Below are 12,544 nucleotides of genomic sequence, written 5' to 3'. Positions count from 1 at the left end.
TTGTCCAAACTTCCCACCACTACAGACTATCTGATAGTTCCTGACTATGGAACTGAACTTCTCCAGGCCGAGGGACTGACAACCTCAAATTCTTCGACTTCAAGGGTGATGGACTGATTACATCGTCTTCACATCTCTACTGTTCCTTCCTACTTTCTGTATTCGACTGAAGAAGCCTACTGTGTAGGCGAAACGTTTCGGAATAAAGTTGCCTAACTGTTGCCTATGTGTCTTACCTACCAAGTATCAGTATGTCACCATTAAAGACACAGCATCAACAACACGGCCACTTGATACTGGAGTTCCGCAGGGAAGTGTCCTTGGTCCCCTGCTCTTCCTCATATACATCAATGATCTTCCAAATGTATCCCAACACCTGAACCCCATTCTCTTTGCTGACGACACGACTTATGTCATCTCTCACCCTAATCTTGCCACCCTCAACACCATTGTTAACGAGGAGCTGATCAAAATATCGACTTGGATGACAGCCAATAAACTTACGCTTAACACTGACAAAACCTACTACATTATGTTTGGTAGCAGAGCAGGAGTTGCGCAAATTAACATTAAGATCGACAACACTCTAATTGCCAGACATAACGAGGGCAAATTCCTAGGCCTATACCTCGACAACAACCTGAATTTCAGCACCCATATCCAACACATAACCAAAAAAGTATCCAAAACAGTTGGGATCCTCTCACTCCACTCACTTATTTATCCATACCTCACCTATGCTATTTGTGCTTGGGGATCAACTGCAGCAACACACCTAAAGCCAATAATAACCCAACAAAAAGCCGCAGTAAGAATAATCACTAAATCCCATCCCTGGCAACACCCCCCCCCACTCTTCATAGATCTAAACTTACTCCCTGTTCAGTACAGCCACACTTACTACTGTGTAATCTACATCTACAGGACCTTAAATTCCAATATTAACCTTGACCTAAAACGCTTTCTTGATAGTTGTGACAGAACCCACAGGCATAACACCAGACACAAACATCTCTATGACATTCCTTGTGTCCGACTAAATCTTTACAAAAATTCAATGTATGTCAAAGGCCCTAAAATCTGGAACACCCTACCTGAGAACTCTAGAACTGCAGAAACATTCATCACCTTCAAAACTACCATTAGAAAACATCTTATCTCCCTGATACACCCCGTCAACTAATTACACGAATACCACCTGGTGGTTCACACCCCGTCAACTAATTACACGAATATCACCTGGTGGTTCACACCCCGTCAACTAATTACACGAATACCACCTGGTGGTTCACACTTACACTCACCCATTTGACCATAAAAAGAAATATCAATCTCAGTCTTAAAATAATGAATCCTAACTAGTCATAAGTTGGCCTGTGATACTCCAATACTGAAATTATGTATTGTGCCAAAACAAAAGCATTCACATTGCTAAACTCACAAACTAGTATTTAGTCACTTAGCCATAATACCAACTTACCTCATACTTAGTAATATTTTAAACTTAAGATTTAAACTAAGTTTGCCCGAAATGCCTAGCCATGCTAGGTGTTCTAGTGGTACACTCTGTAATTATTATTTTACTACATGTAAACCACACAATACCCAAATTCTGTAAACTCAGCATTGTAATCCTTATAGAGAATAAACTTTGAATTGAATTGAATTTCACTACTACACCCGCTGCCTCTATATTTGACTGAAGAAGCCTACTGTGGAGGCGAAATGTTTCAACAACAATAATACCCAACTGCTGCACATGCGTCTTAATTATCAGCTCGTCAGTATTTTATATCATTTCCAGGATAGCGGTATTTACCTTATGGGAAAACTGAGATATTCCTTAAATCCTCGTGTGTCCTAATTCCCGGTAACTGTTACCTGGGAATGGTATCATGACACCGACAAGATATGGAAAGACACACACATATCAACACAAATAACCCGCACGTAGAAGAGAGGAGTTTACGACGACGTTTCGGTCCGACTTGGACCATTTACGAAGTCACAGTATTGTGCCTTTTTCTTATTTATATATCTACAGTTCAGGACATTTATTACAGGAAACGCATTTCCACGTGTGGCTTTTTCAGTCCTTATTATCTTACCTATACATCAAAGGTATCTTTATTATCGACTTCTCGCCATCCAGTGGTTTTGTCAGTATATATTTAAGGACATAATCGGAAGACAGTAGAACTACATAGAAAAGATGAGGCAACCAGTCCCTCAGCTTTGGTTGAGGGACTGAATATCAGCAACCTGCTACTCTCGCAGTACCAGGAGCCTGCTACTCTCGCAGTACCAGGAGCCTGCTACTCTCGCAGTACCAGGAGCCTGCTACTCTCGCAGCACCAGGAGCCTGCTACTCTCGCAGCACCAGGAGCCTGCTACTCTCGCAGCACCAGGAACCTGCTACTCTCGCAGCACCAGGAGCCTGCTACTCTCGCAGTACCAGGAGCCTGCTACTCTCGCAGTACCAGGAGCCTGCTACTCTCGCAGTACCAGGAGCCTGCTACTCTCGCAGTACCAGGAGCCTGCTACTCTCGCAGTACCAGGAGCCTGCTACTCTCGCAGTACCAGGAGCCTGCTACTCTCGCAGTACCAGGAGCCTGCTACTCTCGCAGTACCAGGAGCCTGCTACTCTCGCAGTACCAGGAGCCTGCTACTCTCGCAGTACCAGGAACCTGCTACTCTCGCAGTACCAGGAACCTGCTACTCTCGCAGTACCAGGAGCCTGCTACTCTCGCAGTACCAGGAACCTGCTACTCTCGCAGTACCAGGAGCCTGCTACTCTCGCAGTACCAGGAGCCTGCTACTCTCGCAGTACCAGGAGCCTGCTACTCTCGCAGTACCAGGAGCCTGCTACTCTCGCAGTACCAGGAGCCTGCTACTCTCGCAGTACCAGGAGCCTGCTACTCTCGCAGTACCAGGAACCTGCTACTCTCGCAGCACCAGGAGCCTGCTACTCTCGCAGTACCAGGAGCCTGCTACTCTCGCAGTACCAGGAACCTGCTACTCTCGCAGCACCAGGAACCTGCTACTCTCGCAGTACCAGGAGCCTGCTACTCTCGCAGTACCAGGAACCTGCTACTCTCGCAGCACCAGGAGCCTGCTACTCTCGCAGTACCAGGAACCTGCTACTCTCGCAGCACCAGGAACCTGCTACTCTCGCAGCACCAGGAGCCTGCTACTCTCGCAGTACCAGGAACCTGCTACTCTCGCAGCACCAGGAGCCTGCTACTCTCGCAGCACCAGGAGCCTTCTACTCTCGCAGTACCAGGAGCCTGCTACTCTCGCAGCACCAGGAGCCTGCTACTCTCGCAGCACCAGGAGCCTGCTACTCTCGCAGCACCAGGAACCTGCTACTCTCGCAGCACCAGGAACCTGCTACTCTCGCAGCACCAGGAGCCTGCTACTCTCGCGGTACCAGGAGCCTGCTACTCTCGCAGTACCAGGAGCCTGCTACTCTCGCAGCACCAGGAACCTGCTACTCTCGCAGCACCAGGAACCTGCTACTCTCGCAGTACCAGGAGCCTGCTACTCTCGCAGCACCAGGAGCCTGCTACTCTCGCAGCACCAGGAACCTGCTACTCTCGCAGCACCAGGAACCTGCTACTCTCGCAGCACCAGGAGCCTGCTACTCTCGCAGCACCAGGAGCCTGCTACTCTCGCAGCACCAGGAACCTGCTACTCTCGCAGCACCAGGAACCTGCTACTCTCGCAGCACCAGGAACCTGCTACTCTCACAGCACCAGGAACCTGCTACTCTCGCAGTACCAGGAACCTGCTACTCTCGCAGTACCAGGAACCTGCTTCTCTCACAGCACCAGGAACCTGCTACTCTCACAGCACCAGGAACCTGCTACTCTCGGAGCACCAGGAACCTGCTACTCTCACAGCACCAGGAGCCTGCTACTCTCGCAGTACCAGGAGCCTGCTACTCTCGCAGTACCAGGAACCTGCTACTCTCACAGCACCAGGAACCTGCTACTCTCACAGCACCAGGAACCTGCTACTCTCGCAGTACCAGGAACCCGCTACTCTCAGAGCACCAGGAACCTGGCAAAACACACACCTCCCTTATACTGCTCAACTTTCCTAGGCAGGTAGTTAAACACACACTCTCTCTCTCTCTCTCTCTCTCTCTCCTCTCTCTCTCTCTCTCTCTCTCTCTCTCTCATCCTCAGGGGCTGTGAAGGGAGGGAGAGGGCTGACTGAAGATAACTATCGACCACCTCCTCCTCCTGGCTAGTGCCAGGAAGCAACACACACTACTACCCATCAGCAAGGTGTTGACTATCATAGTTACACTGATCTACTGACCATTTGGCCTGATGCGAGGTGTTCATGGTGGGTGTGTTCACTCACAGGTTGAGTGCCACCGTTGTCTTCACTCACAGGCTGAGTGCCACTGTTGTCTTCACTCACAGGTTGAGTGCCACTGTTGTCTTCACTCACAGGTTGAGTGCCACTGTTGTCTTCACTCACAGGTTGAGTGCCACTGTTGTCTTCACTCACAGGCTGAGTGCCACTGTTGTCTTCACTCACAGGATGAGTGCCACCGTTGTCTTCACTCACAGGATGAGTGCCACTGTTGTCTTCACTCACAGGATGAGTGCCACCGTTGTCTTCACTCACAGGATGAGTGCCACTGTTGTCTTCACTCACAGGTTGAGTGCCACTGTTGTCTTCACTCACAGGATGAGTGCCACCGTTGTCTTCACTCACAGGATGAGTGCCACTGTTGTCTTCACTCACAGGCTGAGTGCCACTGTTTTCACTCACAGGCTGAGTGCCACTGTTATCTTCACTCACAGGTTGAGTGCCACTGTTGTCTTCACTCACAGGATGAGTGCCACCGTTGTCTTCACTCACAGGATGAGTGCCACTGTTGTCTTCACTCACAGGATGAGTGCCACCGTTGTCTTCACTCACAGGATGAGTGCCACTGTTGTCTTCACTCACAAGTTGAGTGCCACTGTTGTCTTCACTCACAGGATGAGTGCCACCGTTGTCTTCACTCACAGGCTGAGTGCCACTGTTGTCTTCACTCACAGGCTGAGTGCCACTGTTGTCTTCACTCACAGGCTGAGTGCCACTGTTGTCTTCACTCACAGGCTGAGTGCCACTGTTGTCTTCACTCACAGGCTGAGTGCCACTGTTGTCTTCACTCACAGGTTGAGTGCCACTGTTGTCTTCACTCACAGGTTGAGTGCCACTGTTGTCTTCACTCACAGGATGAGTGCCACTGTTGTCTTCACTCACAGGTTGAGTGCCACTTTTGTCTTCACTCACAGGTTGAGTGCCACTGTTGTCTTCACTCAGAGGATGAGTACCACTGTTGTCTTCACTCACAGGATGAGTACCACTGTTGTCTTCACTCACAGGTTGAGTACCACTGTTGTCTTCACTCACAGGCTGAGTACCACAGTTGTCTTCACTCACAGGTTGAGTGCCACTGTTGTCTTCACTCACAGGTTGAGTGCCACTGTTGTCTTCACTCACAGGTTGAGTGCCACTGTTGTCTTCACTCACAGGTTGAGTGCCACTGTTGTCTTCACACACAGGTTGAGTGCCACTGTTGTCTTCACACACAGGATGAGTGCCACTGTTGTCTTCACACACAGGATGAGTGCCAGTGACCAACAACTAATGGTGACTATCCTCGCCTATAATTCAGAGAATTTGCATAAATAAGAAAAAATCAAAGAGGGGGGATCACCCCCCCCGCTATAAACCTAAGCAACTTATACGACTCAATGGCAACGTAAACCAGCTGACTGACACCACAAAAACACTCGTACATAAACTAAGAAACATGGCGTTTGAGAATGATTTAAATGGCCTCATGTTGTGAGTGGGAGCGATCACCCTCGTGGCATTTACAATTTAAATAATTTACATCTTAGAAGTTCTGGTTAAGTGAAAGCAAGAGTAAATGAAGGTTCGGCATCAACTTAATGGCGTTCTTGGGTTTATATCAAGAGGTTAAGTGAAGAGAAGAGGCAACAGGTGTGAGAAGAGGACAGGAGCCGACAGCCACATCTCTACTTCTGCTGCGCTGTATAGCCCTTGTGGTTTAGCGCTTTTTTGATTATAATAATAATAATCTACTTCTGCTGACTCCTCTGTATTCGACTGGAGAATTAGACATATGTTCAACACTTGGGTATCTTCATTAAGGAAACGTTTCGTCTGTCAGTGGTTTCTTCAGTCCTATACAAAGAAGAATAGTGAAGATCAGGAGGACTTTGAGGTAATCAGTCCCCACTGATTACCTCAAACTCTTTTTATCTTCACTATTCTTCGTATTGGACTGATGATGTCACCGCTGTGAACGTTTCCGCCAGTCAGTCGCTTCAGTCCAATACAGAGCTCTCTGCTGGGGAAATATTTCCCATTTAAAGATACGCAAATGTTGCACGAGTATCTCATTTATCAACTTGTCGGTTTTTTAAACCAGTGATACCAATAAGTTAGTGGGATTATGAACATAATACCAACAAACTGATAAAACATGCGCAGCAGTTTGGGTACCTTTATTAATAAACGTTTCGCCTACACAGTAGGCTTCTTCAGTCGATTACAGAGGCAGCAGAAGCAGTAGAAATGCAAAGACGATGTAATCAGTCCATCACCCTCGAAGACGTAGTTTAGAGGGGGGTCAGTCCCCCAGCCCGGAGAAGAGTTCTGCTCCACAGTCTCCATTCTCGACAATACAACAACTGTATCAGACTGATTCAGTACTGACGCTCTCATATTGCGGTTCCTGTGGCTGTAGCCTCGCTCGATGTACTTACTGCACCAGTAAGAGCATATGCAAGATGTACTGAAGCCGGTAACCCGTCAAAGAGCTGTTGAATATTTAAGAGTGTGCGCGAGAACTCTTATTATCCTTCAGACACGAAGTCTTCAGGTATACCTGGTGTGCATACCTGATGCCAACCGGATGGTGCCAGTTGTGTAACATGAAGACTCATACATGTGTAACATCTGGGTATTTTTATTTGCAGACGTCCCGCCATCCAGTGGCTTTATCGATACAAATTCGAGGACATAATGGGAAGACTGTATAACTATAAACAAAAGACCATCGCCGTGAGCTGGTCCACCACCAGCGGTACAACAGTGCTAGATGCCAACGGTAAGTGACCACCACCAGCGGTACAACAGTGCTAGATGCCAACGGTGACCACCACCAGCGGTACAACAGTGCTAGATGCCAACGGTAAGTGACCACCACCAGCGGTACAACAGTGCTAGATGCCAACGGTAAGTGACCACCACCAGCGGTACAACAGTTAGATGCCAACGGTAAGTGACCCCACCCACTAGAAGTACAGTATCTTGCAAGATGGTAAGTAGAGATGGTCTTCATAAATGAAACACTTGTGCAGAAAGAAGCCAATGGCTTCTTCAGTCCAATACAGAGAAGACCGGTGGAAGATTAGGAGGAGTTTGAGGTAATTAGTCCCTCAGCCTGGAGTCGATGCGTTCAGTCTATCATTCTTGATATTTTTATCAAGACTAATGGACTGCACACATCGACTCCAGGATGAGGGACTGTTTACCGCATACTCTTCCTGATCTTCCCTTGTTTGCACAGAACTGCTTAATGCCTCAAATGATGTAGTGGAAGTTTTAGCAGTAAAGGTCGAGAACCAAAACCTAGTCATTGTGGTAGTCTACAAGCCTCCGGATGCAACATCCCAGCAATTCCAGGAACAGCTGTTAAAAATTGACCACTGTCTGGAAAATCTTCCAGCTCCTGCACCCAACATCTTGCTCCTGGGGGACTTCAACTTAAGGCACCTAAAATGGAGGAATATAGCAAATAATATTGTTGCAGTAATAACACCAGGAGGCAGCTCTGATGAAAACTCACACTCACACGAGCTTTTAAATCTCTGCACAAAATTCAATTTAAACCAGCAAATAATAGAGCCTACTAGACTGGAGAATACACTAGACCTCATCTTCACTAACAATAATGCTCTGATAAGAAATGTCACCATATCAAAAACAATATACTCAGATCACAACATAATTGAGGTTCAGACATGTATGCGTGGAGCCCCAGACCGACATAATGAGACTAGTCACGAGGGAGCATTCACCAAATTCAACTTCAATAACAAAAACAAAGTGGGACCAAGTAAACCAAGTCCTAACTGATATAAGCTGGGAAGATATACTAAGCAACACAGACCCCAACTTATGCCTAGAACAGATTAACTCGGTGGCACTCGATGTATGCACAAGGCTTATTCCTCTAAGAAAAAGGAGGAGTAGATGTAAAATAGAAAGAGACAGGCGCTCCCTTTACAGGCGACGGAAAAGAATAACAGCGGCTAAAAGAGGTCAATATATCTGAAATGCGTAGGGAGACACTAGTCAGAGAAATAGCAAGCATCGAACTTAAGCTAAAAGAATCCTTTAGGAGTCAGGAATCGCGGGAAGAACTAAAAGCCATAAATGAAATTGAAAGAAACCCAAAGTATTTCTTCTCCTATGCCAAATCAAAATCGAGAACAACGTCCAGTATTGGGCCCCTACTTAAACAAGATGGGTCCTACACAGATGACAGCAAGGAAATGAGTGAGCTACTCAAGTCCCAATATGACTCAGTTTTTAGCAAGCCGCTAACCAGAGTCGAAGATCAAAATGAATTTTTTATGAGAGCCACAAAATTTGATTAACACAAGCCTATCCGATGTTATCCTGACGCCAAATGACTTCGACCAGGCGATAAATGACATGCCCATGCACTCTGCCCCAGGGCCAGACTCATGGAACTCTGTGTTCATCAAGAACTGCAAGAAGCCCCTATCACGAGCCTTTTCCATCCTATGGAGAGGGAGCATGGACACGGGGGTCGTCCCAGTTACTAAAAACAACAGACATAGCCCCACTCCACAAAGGGGGCAGTAAAGCAACAGCAAAGAACTACAGACCAATAGCACTAACATCCCATATCATAAAATTCTTTGAAAGGGTCCTAAGAAGCAAGATCACCACCCATCTAGAAACCCATCAGTTACACAACCCAGGGCAACATGGGTTTAGAACAGGTCGCTCCTGTCTGTCTCAACTATTGGATCACTACGACAAGGTCCTAAATGCACTAGAAGACAAAAAGAATGCAGATGTAATATATACAGACTTTGCAAAAGCCTTCGACAAGTGTGACCATGGCGTAATAGCGCACAAAATGCGTGCTAAAGGAATAACAGGAAAAGTCGGTCGATGGATCTATAATTTCCTCACTAACAGAACACAGAGAGTAGTCGTCAACAGAGTAAAGTCCGAGGCAGCTACGGTGAAAAGCTCTGTTCCACAAGGCACAGTACTCGCTCCCATCTTGTTCCTCATCCTCATATCCGACATAGACAAGGATGTCAGCCACAGCACCGTGTCTTCCTTTGCAGATGACACCCGAATCTGCATGACAGTGTCTTCCATTGCAGACACTGCAAGGCTCCAGGCGGACATCAACCAAATCTTTCAGTGGGCTGCAGAAAACAATATGAAGTTCAACGATGAGAAATTTCAATTACTCAGATATGGTAAACATGAGGAAATTAAATCTTCATCAGAGTACAAAACAAATTCTGGCCACAAAATAGAGCGAAACACTAACGTCAAAGACCTGGGAGTGATCATGTCGGAGGATCTCACCTTCAAGGACCATAACATTGTATCAATCGCATCTGCTAGAAAAATGACAGGATGGATAATGAGAACCTTCAAAACTAGGGAGGCCAAGCCCATGATGACACTCTTCAGGTCACTTGTTCTATCTAGGCTGGAATATTGCTGCACTCTAACAGCACCTTTCAAAGCAGGTGAAATTGCTGACCTAGAAAATGTACAGAGAACTTTCACGGCGCGCATAACGGAGATAAAACACCTCAATTACTGGGAGCGCTTGAGGTTTCTAAACCTGTATTCCCTGGAACGCAGGAGGGAGAGATACATGATTATATACACCTGGAAAATCCTAGAGGGACTAGTACCGAACTTGCACACGAAAATCACTCACTACGAAAGCAAAAGACTTGGCAGACGATGCAACATCCCCCCAATGAAAAGCAGGGGTGTCACTAGCACGTTAAGAGACCATACAATAAGTGTCAGGGGCCCGAGACTGTTCAACTGCCTCCCAGCACACATAAGGGGGATTACCAACAGACCCCTGGCAGTCTTCAAGCTGGCACTGGACAAGCACCTAAAGTCAGTTCCTGATCAGCCAGGCTGTGGCTCGTACGTTGGTTTGCGTGCAGCCAGCAGCAACAGCCTGGTTGATCAGGCTCTGATCCATCAGGAGGCCTGGTCACAGACCGGGCCGCGGGGGCGTTGACCCCCGGAACTCTCTCCAGGTAAACTCCAGGTTCTTCTCTGTACTGGACTGAAAAAGGCATTGGCTGGCGAAAGATTACCAAAAATAAATGGCCTGGACTGTACACAAGCATCTTTTTCCAGGGCTTGTCGGTACCACCAAGTCGGTACCACCAAGTCGGTACCACCTTGTCGGTACCACCTTGTCGGTACCTCCTGACATCTGCACACACGTGGTAGGAGTCTGGTCTGGGATTGGTTGGGGGCTTACTGACGCTCCAAATACAAATTGTGAGCGGTGTTGGGCAGTGCCCTGCCTGTCTACTGACGACACTCCAGCAGACAGTACCCACACAGCAGAATCTTAGCCACTTCCCTGCGTGGATGTAATGCCGTGAGAACTGCGAATGAGACAGTGTGCCTGAGCTAATGACACTGTATTGAATATGAGACACTTGGTTACCTGGAGGTTATTCCGGGGATCAACGCCCCCGCGGCCCGGTCCATGACCAGGCCTCCCGATGGATCAGGGCTTGATCAACTAGGCTGTTACTGCTGGCCGCACGCAGTCCAACGTACGAGCCACAGCCCGGCTGATCCGGCACTGGCTTTAGGTATCTATCCAGCTCTCTCTTGAAGGCAGCCAGGGGTTTATTGGTAACTCCCCTAATGCTTGATGGGAGGCTGTTGAACAGTCTTGGGCCCCGGACACTTATGGTGTTTTCCCTTAGTGTACCAAAGGCGCCCCTACTTTTTATTGGGGGCATTTTGCATCGCCTGCCCAGTCTTTTACTTTCGTAGGGAGTGATTTCTGTGTGCAGATTTGGGACCATTCCTTCCAAGATTTTCCAAGTGTAGATTATGATATATCTCTCCCTCCTGCGTTCCAACGAGTACAAGTCAAGTGCAATATTTGGCGAAGCGTTGCCTCAATAAAGATTCCCAAGCGTTGCACAAGTGTCAAAACCGTTTACATCACTGTTGAAAACTTGTCTCGTACGAGAGGAAGTGTGGCAAAAGATAAATGATTGTTTATTAGCAAATTCTACTTATTCCCCGTTCGTTGTGATGCTCATTCGTGTGTGCATATCCACGAAAGTTAGTAATGAAAATAAGATGCCAGACAAAGAAAATATCTTAAATTTGCTTGCAACAGTTGAAAAAATGTAGATATAAATCCAGATGTACTCCTGTTAACCCTTTTTTTTTGGGGGGGGAGGCAAGTTCCTAGGCCTCTTGTGTATCCATATGCTCTTGCGCTGCCCTCCACAAGATGGACATGGGGTCCACAACACTGAAAAATCAAAATTATATACGTATCACGTATTCTCACACAGTCGCCGCTTCAGCGCACAGACAAGTGCGAATTAACAAATATATACGAACACACAAACTCAATGTAAAAAAACAATAAAAACACCATAAAGACGAACAAATAAATAAATGGCCAAAGTGTGTCACTTTGCATCACCAAAATGCTGATAAAAATACGAAGAAAGGCGATGTTATTCCTCAGAGACGTTGACTGTCTGTTCCTCAGCCTCCGAGGAAGCCAAATTATCTTATACACATGTATCCCAAGTTTGCTCAAGCCTGGACAAATGGTTAACTTACACACACAGACCTACAAACCGAAGCCTCGTGCGCGCCACCTCTAAAATCATGAGACTGTTTACCAAGCTTTCTCCACACATCTGTAAGAGACTTCCCATCCTGATGGTCTTAATGACCGGGGAGGTGAGGGGAAGAAGCTGGTAAGAAGCTTCTTGAAATATTCAGACATGTTAAATTTTGCCCAATAATAACCCACGTGGAGACAAACACGGGAGGTTGATTGATCTGTATATTTCGACCCCCTTCTGGGATCCTCTGCAGCTGAAGAGGATCCCAGAAGGGGGTCGAAATATACAGATCAATTAATTTTCTGAGGTTCTGTCTCCATGCGAGTTATTATTGGGCATTAACCAGTGTCCGTTACGCTTTAGTTATTCATATCAAGTTTTGATTCGTTTGAAGATGATTCACTTTTCCTGAAATAATGAAGAATGAACAGATGATCTCAGTTCTGAAGACTGAACGTTTGAACCACAATCCATTTTCATTTCTTAAAGACCAATTACCACTAAACCACAATCCATCCTAAAGCCACGATGATCAAAACTTGTGAGCAACTTAGGTTCTGCTGATATAACTTAAACGAAAA

Source organism: Cherax quadricarinatus, chromosome 23 (assembly GCF_038502225.1).
Source record: "Cherax quadricarinatus isolate ZL_2023a chromosome 23, ASM3850222v1, whole genome shotgun sequence".
NCBI classification, from domain to species: Eukaryota; Metazoa; Arthropoda; class Malacostraca; order Decapoda; family Parastacidae; genus Cherax; species Cherax quadricarinatus.
Note: the sequence above shows the minus strand (reverse complement) of the source record.